The sequence below is a fragment of the Otolemur garnettii genome, unplaced genomic scaffold, assembly GCF_000181295.1.
Source record: "Otolemur garnettii isolate 467f Iridium unplaced genomic scaffold, OtoGar3 scaffold00172, whole genome shotgun sequence".
NCBI lineage: Eukaryota > Metazoa > Chordata > Mammalia > Primates > Galagidae > Otolemur > Otolemur garnettii.
In genome coordinates, this window is record NW_003852567.1 from 265,530 (window position 1) to 272,528 (window position 6,999).

Below are 6,999 nucleotides of genomic sequence, written 5' to 3' on the forward strand. Positions count from 1 at the left end.
TAAACTCTATCCCTTTAGTATGGTATTTTAAAGGGCAGAATCATAGGAGTAAGGGCATATCAGAGGGAAATAGGCATTTACAGCAGTCCAGCTTCAAATCTTCTCAAGTCCTGAAATTTGATCGATTAAGGTGGTCCCAGATTTTTGGCACTCCCAAGTACCTAAACAGATACAAACACAAATCCACTCTGAAGGAGAGTTAACATTACCCCAGTTTTCAAATCATTTCTACAAATGATCTTTTTTTTGGGGGGGGGGCAGAATCTCATTGTTGCCCTTGGTAGAGTGCCATGGCGTTACTGCTCACAGCAACCTCAAACTCTTGGGCTTAAGTGATTCTCTTGCCTCAGCCTCCTAAGTAGCTGGGACTACAGGTGCCTGCCACAACACCTGGCTATTTTTTTTTGTTGCAGTTGTCATTGCTGTTTAGCTGGCTCAGGCTGGGTTTGAACCTGCCAGCCTGGGTGTATGTGGCTGGTGCCCTACCCACTGAGCTATGGGTGCTGCCCCATTTCTACAAATAATTTTGAAAACAACATCTGGCATACATTTAGAAAGAACAAGGTACACAAGGATACAAGATGACATAAATGAAAACCAACAGAAAAAGCAACAACAGATTATAAAGCTTCCCTCTCTTTGGGACAGTTGGGAGCCAAGAAGACAACTCTAGTGACACCTTCTGAGAGAATCAGTCCAGGCCATCTGACACCAACAATGCCAAAGTCTTAACATCTTGCTGATTCTTTTGTACATTTGGGGCACTGAGTGAGCCCTGGACACCATGGCTGAGTTGAATGAACTATTCTCTTCACTGTCCATTGCACGCACCAGAGGCACTGATTTGTTCCCTGAGATTGTTCACAGAACCCCAGGCCTACTGTTACTGGGCCTTCTTCTTACAGGGAAGGTTAAATCTCTCCTGATAAAGATTCTTTAATTTCCCAAACTTTAGTTAGCCTCCTATGTTCTTGTAAAATTCAGTTTTAGTAAAGAATCCCGCTAAGTTGGTTTATCAAGAAACCCCCATCCTCCATACCTGATCACACTCAGTATCTGACCAGGACTTTCATCTTCCACCACCCCACAGAGGATGTCTGATTGCCCTGGCTGTCTTTAGCAAGAATCTGGTTAGGTTGGTTTAGCCACAATTGCCCCTACCCCTGATGTTTTCTCTTAGTAATTTTTCCACTCACTGATTCCAACCCTGCTCCTTGGCTATAACTTTTCACTTGCCTATGCTGTATTTGGAGTTGAACCCCGTCTCTCTTCCCTACTGCAAAATCCCACAGTACCTGTTAAGATGATCCTATATAAAGTCTACTTTATCATGCTTTAACAAGTATCATTGAATAATTTTTTGTTTAACACTCCTCAGATTTCTAAGTGGTCCTCAAACTAGGATTTGTGCTGGGACAGTAAAAAATTTGCAGGCAACTTTGAGAGTGTTGGGTATTCGGTTTTATTTGCACTGTATCTAAAATACTTACAAACCTCCCAGATATCTGTCTCTACAAGAGCTCTCAGAATAGAGCCCTTTCCTCGCTTGTTCCTGCCTACTGAGCTCTGAGACACTCCTATGTTGGTGCTTAGTACATTACAGCTGTGCCCAAGTCAATGTCATAATAATTCAATTCAGGTTAACAGACATTTATTGGACATATGCTTTGAGCCAGGTGTAATTTTAGGTGCAGGAGACATAACAGTGAAAGTTCTTTTGTGGTCTCTGACCACAAAGAACTCAAAATCTAGTGGAGAAACAGTCATGCAAACAAATAATTACATCACCATTAACCATTATTCTAATGTAAAGGACAACAGGCCTTAGGGTCTATTTCCAATTTGCTCTCTTTCCATGGTAGAGAGCCCCTGAAGGGCAGTCCCTAAGGTTATGAATGAGATAGGCTCTGTGGGTTTGTTTGTAAGTTGAATTTGTATGTAAATTGGAACCAGTACACTTACCTATTACCTGTGATAGCCTCCATTCCTAAGTGTGAATTGGATGCCAGTTGGATGTTTGTAACTGAGAGACTGCCTGTACTACATTCCTGATAGTAGAGCCTAGGTTTGACCATCTGAGTGATGTGAGGCTCTTTTCCTCCTGGTAAGGCTCACTTCATTTCAGAGTAATAACCCTTTGATATTGAGCTGAAGTCTGCCCTGGTTTCTGAAGCTCTCAAAGGCAGTTAATCTCTCTTCTACATTATAGCCCTCCAAATATCCAGAAATAGAATGGCATTAGCATGAAGATGTATAAGAATAAATTCCCCCATTTTACCTAGGACCTTCACAAAATAGATCTGAATATCTTAGAGACAAATGTATCATTCATGATACAAAATAGATCTGAATATCTTAGAGACAAACGTATCAAAAGGCTGATACCGAGAATGGTCCCCTAGCTGGAAGATGGCTGGGTGCCTAAGACATACTGCAACTATGATTTGTCATCTGGGGTTTTCATTCCATGCTGGCTGGCCAACTTGACTCTCCCAAGAACCTGGATCACAGGAAGAGAATATTCCCTCTGTATCCTCATCACCAGATCCAGACGCATGCTCATCATTACTGTTGGACTTTGCACTCCAATTATGAAATGAGAAAGAGCCCAACAGTTTTAATGAAGAAAGGACAACTGAGTGTGAGTCAAAGACAGCTAGCTGTGTGGTCCCTGGCAAGCTCTCTTTTCCCCTGTGCAACAATGCAGTAAAACCAGATGATCTTAGACACGCTTGCAGCCTGTTGAGTCTGTTCGGTTCTGTGAGAATAATACACTAATACAAGCGCATCATCTCTCACCTCCTCAAGCCCCATTACATTGCAGTCAAATCTGATGACAGAAATGTAGCTGTGCCAATGAAAACTTTGGTATTTCTTTAATCAAACCTTGCACTTACTTTTTATCAGAAACATGGTGAGCAAGAATGATCAATTTTCTAAGGGTTGGAAAGAGCCAGGGTGAGGGCTCAGAACATGTGATGGGTGAAGGGTCCTCTCCCTCCACCTGCCTTGTGTGCTCAGGGCACAGTCTCCAAAGGACTAGCCACCACTCTTAGAAGATAATTTAAACTACAGTTTGTTCTCTGGGGCTGTTTTAGTCCCTGAAGTCATTTAAAGTTTGGAAAGTAAGTTGTCCTCAGTTTCAAAACTTTGTATACTTCTGGGATAACATCCCCAGGATCCAATTATACTGGAGGTACTGGGGGACGTTTGCTGTCTGCTTCTTCTCCCTTGATTTTCTCTTTCCTGTCTTCCTCCTTTCCCTTTTCCTTTCCTCAAGCTGTCACCCTGGATAGAGTGCATCACAGTTCACAGCAACCTTCAACTCCTGGGCTTAAGCAATTCTCTTGCCTCAGCCTCCCAAGCAGCGGGGACTATAGGCGCCTGCCACAACGTCTGGCTATTTTTTGGTTGTAATTGTCATTGTTGTTTGGCTGGATTTGAACCCGCCAGCTCTGGTCTATGTGGCTGGTGCCTTAGCTGCCTCCCTTCTTTCTCTCTGAACATCATTATCCCATTAACCGCATCCAACAGCCCATGGGTCAGTGATTACATGGTTTATTCAAACCCCCCACTCTTTTGGGGAGCACTGCAGCTGAGACCCATTACCCCCTGTCTATGCTTGTGCAGTGTTTTGGGAGTGGGCCTGAGTGAGGCTAATACCCTCCAAGTTTTCACCTTGGTGGATTAAGCAACTTGAGGCAATATGATCTGTTTTGCCTCAACCTCACTGAGCAGCCAACTAAGTCACTGTATTTTCAGTGTCCTATCATCTGTGTGTGCTCTGAGATCTCATGGGAGTCATTGACAGAATGTGACCCAGGATAGGTGCAGAGAATGGGCATATTTCTTGGTTTAGCAATTATTAAGTGTATACTTCGTAAAAGGTAAAAATGGGCCAACTAACCCATTCTCTGCCTTCTGAGAGTACCTTTTAGTGGCAAGAGAGAGGCATATGAAAAGATATAATACATTGATCCTTGAGCCAGTGCAGAAGTGGGAATGCCAACTCCATGCAGTCTAAAATTCGTGTAAAACTTCTGACTCCCTCAAAAGTTAGCTACTAATAGCCTACTATTGCCTGGAAGCCTTACTGATAACATGAACAATCGATTAACACATATTTGGTACACATGTGAGTTCAGAAAATTAAGTTTGTGAACTCATCCTAGAAAAAATGCTACATACCTCATTCCTGAATGTCACTACTGTCACCTTCAAAGGACTCCCCTTAGGAAGCTATGCACCAATGCCAGCGCCTAGTCCACCCTTTAGAGCACTTTTTCTAGGATGAATTTGTGAACTTAATTGTCACTCTGCGTACAGTGATAGCTCTGCTGACTATTCCAGAAAAAAAGTTCCAAAATTGCTTTGAAGGGTGGACTAGACACTGATGTCGGTGCATAGCTTCCCAAGGGGAGTGCTTTGAAGGTGACTATAGTGATATTCATCAACCAGGTATGTAGCACTTTTTCTAGGATGAGTTTGTGAACTTAATTGTCTGACCTCGGTATGTATTCTATACACTGTATTCTTACACTAAAGTAAGCTAGAGAAAAAAGTTATTAAGAAAATCATAAGGAAGAGAAAACTATATTTATTATGCATTTAGTCAAAGTGGATCATCATAAAGGTCCTTGTCACTTTTGTCATCTTCACAGTGAGAGGGAGGAGGAGGGGTTGGTCTTGCTTTCTCTTTCTCAGGTGGGGTGGAGGCAGAAGAGGGGGAAGGGGAGCAGGAGAGGAAGACACACTTGGTGAAACTTTAAGGAAATACATTATAATTTCTGTCTGACTTTATAGCTTTTTTATTTCTCAAAAAATGTTTCTGTACAGTACCAATCCTTCCATCATTTGCTTTAGTTCCGGTGTCCATATCATAGAAGGGTGCATGTCATAAAAGAAGTCAGAAGCAGTCTTGAACACTTGGAACTCTGCTGCCATGTTGCCTAATGTCAATTTGTTTTCTGGCTTTGCTTGTCCTATGTCCTCTTCCTCATCGTCTGGCACTGGTTGAGAAGCACTCACCTCCACCAAGTTGGCTTCTGTTAATGCTCTGATGTGATATCTATTAGCTCTTGAAATCCTCCAAGATCATATCTTGAAACCCTCTGCCCACTAGCTTTTTTGCCATATCCACAATCTCATGATTTCCTTGATTGGCTCTGGTGTAAATCCTGTGAAGTCACACACAACACCTGGAGTTTTCTCCAGCAGGAATTTATTGTTTCAGGCTTATTGGCTTTCATGGCTTATTCTATAAAAATAATGACATCTTCAATGGTGTAGTCTTTCCAGATTGTCATGATGTTCTCTTCCATAATGTTGATAATTCTTTCCATAGAGTACCACGTGTAATGAGCTTTAAGGGTCCTATGACCCACTGATCTAGAAGCTGCAGTACAGAAATGTCTTTGGGGGCAAGTAGACTACTTTGCCACCTTTGGTGTTGAACTCATGGAGTTCTGAGTGGCTAGAACTTTAAAAGGCAGTTTCCTACTGGCAAAGTACTTCCTGACTTTGGATAGAAAAACCTTTGGATAGAATCAATCTGGAAAAGTGGTTCTCATTGTCTAGGTCTTCTTGTATAAACAAAAGACTGGTGTTTATCTTTTCCTGTCCAGGGTCTGGCGTTAGCAGTTTTGTAGGTAGGTAAGGGTCCTCTTGTATTTGTATCAAGCAGTAGAGTTAGCCTATCCCTTCCTGTTTTATATTCTGGTGCTTGCATCTCTTCCTTACTAAAAGAAATCCTTTGTGGTATTTTTTTTTTTCCAGTACAAGACACTTTCGTCTACATTAAAATCTGTTCAGGCAGATATTCTTTCTCCTCCATGATTTTCTTAATGGCATCTGGGAACTCTTCTGTTGCCTGCTAGTGGGCAGAAGCTGCTTCTACTATCTTGACATTTTAAAAGCCAAAGGTCTTTCTAAGATTAGCAAATCATCCTTCACTGGCATTAAATTCTCCAGCTTTAGATGCTTTGCCTTCCAGGTAGAAGAGGCTTCATAAACAAAGGCACAAAAATGAGAAAGAGCCCCAGGGCTGGGCAGGGACCAGGGAGCAGTGTAGGAGCCTAAAGGGGCAGATGCTGCTGAAGGAAGGCAGGGGCCAGACCTGCAGGCGTTTTGGGGGTGCCCTAAAGAGTTAGAACTTCCTCCTGCAGGGAATGGGAAGACACTTAGAGGTTTGAAGTATAAAGGTCTGACATGATCTTATGTGCATTTTAGGTTGATCATTTTGGGCACTGTGTGGAGGGAACATGGGTGTCAGGAGGACAAAAATTAAAGAGATAGTGAAATACTTCAAGCAAGCAAAGATAATGATACGAACTGGGGAGAGACAGAGGGATGGTGAAGAGAGGAAGATTCAAGAAATGTTTGGTAGATAAACATATTAGAGTTTGGCTGGGTATAGTCAGGAGAGAGGGTAGAGTCAACATTGCTGGCTCAGATGATGGGTAGATGATGGTGGTATCACTAAGACAGAGAATATCGGCCAAATTGCTGTATTTAGGGAAGAAGATGAATTCAGTTTGGGGAATGGTATGTTCAAGGGGCCTGTGGAACATCCAGGTAGGTATGGAGATGTCTGAGCTCGAGAGAAATATTCATGACTCATTAACTTGTGTATCACTTGGAGAGAGTGGCTGGACCCCTGGAGATGCTGGAATTGCTTGGCTGTCTCTAGATGGAACTCTAACTGTACTTCTGTGGGATATTGTTGGAGGCCTCCTGAAATGCAAACTCATGGTATCTGCCCTGTTGTGAGAACCCTCTGAGATGCTGGATCCTGAGGATAAGAAGGAGGTTCCCTGTTGGCAGGAGAAGAAGAAACACCTCAGACACCAGTGACCTAAGGGTCAGCAGAAGTGTGGACAGTCAAGGGTCAAGAGTCAGAGATTGGGGGAAAGCAAGGACTGGAAGAGCAGCCAACTGCAGAGAAGGGAATTACAGGCAGCTGCATTTATTTAAAAATAAAAAAGCAGGCTCGGCGCCTAT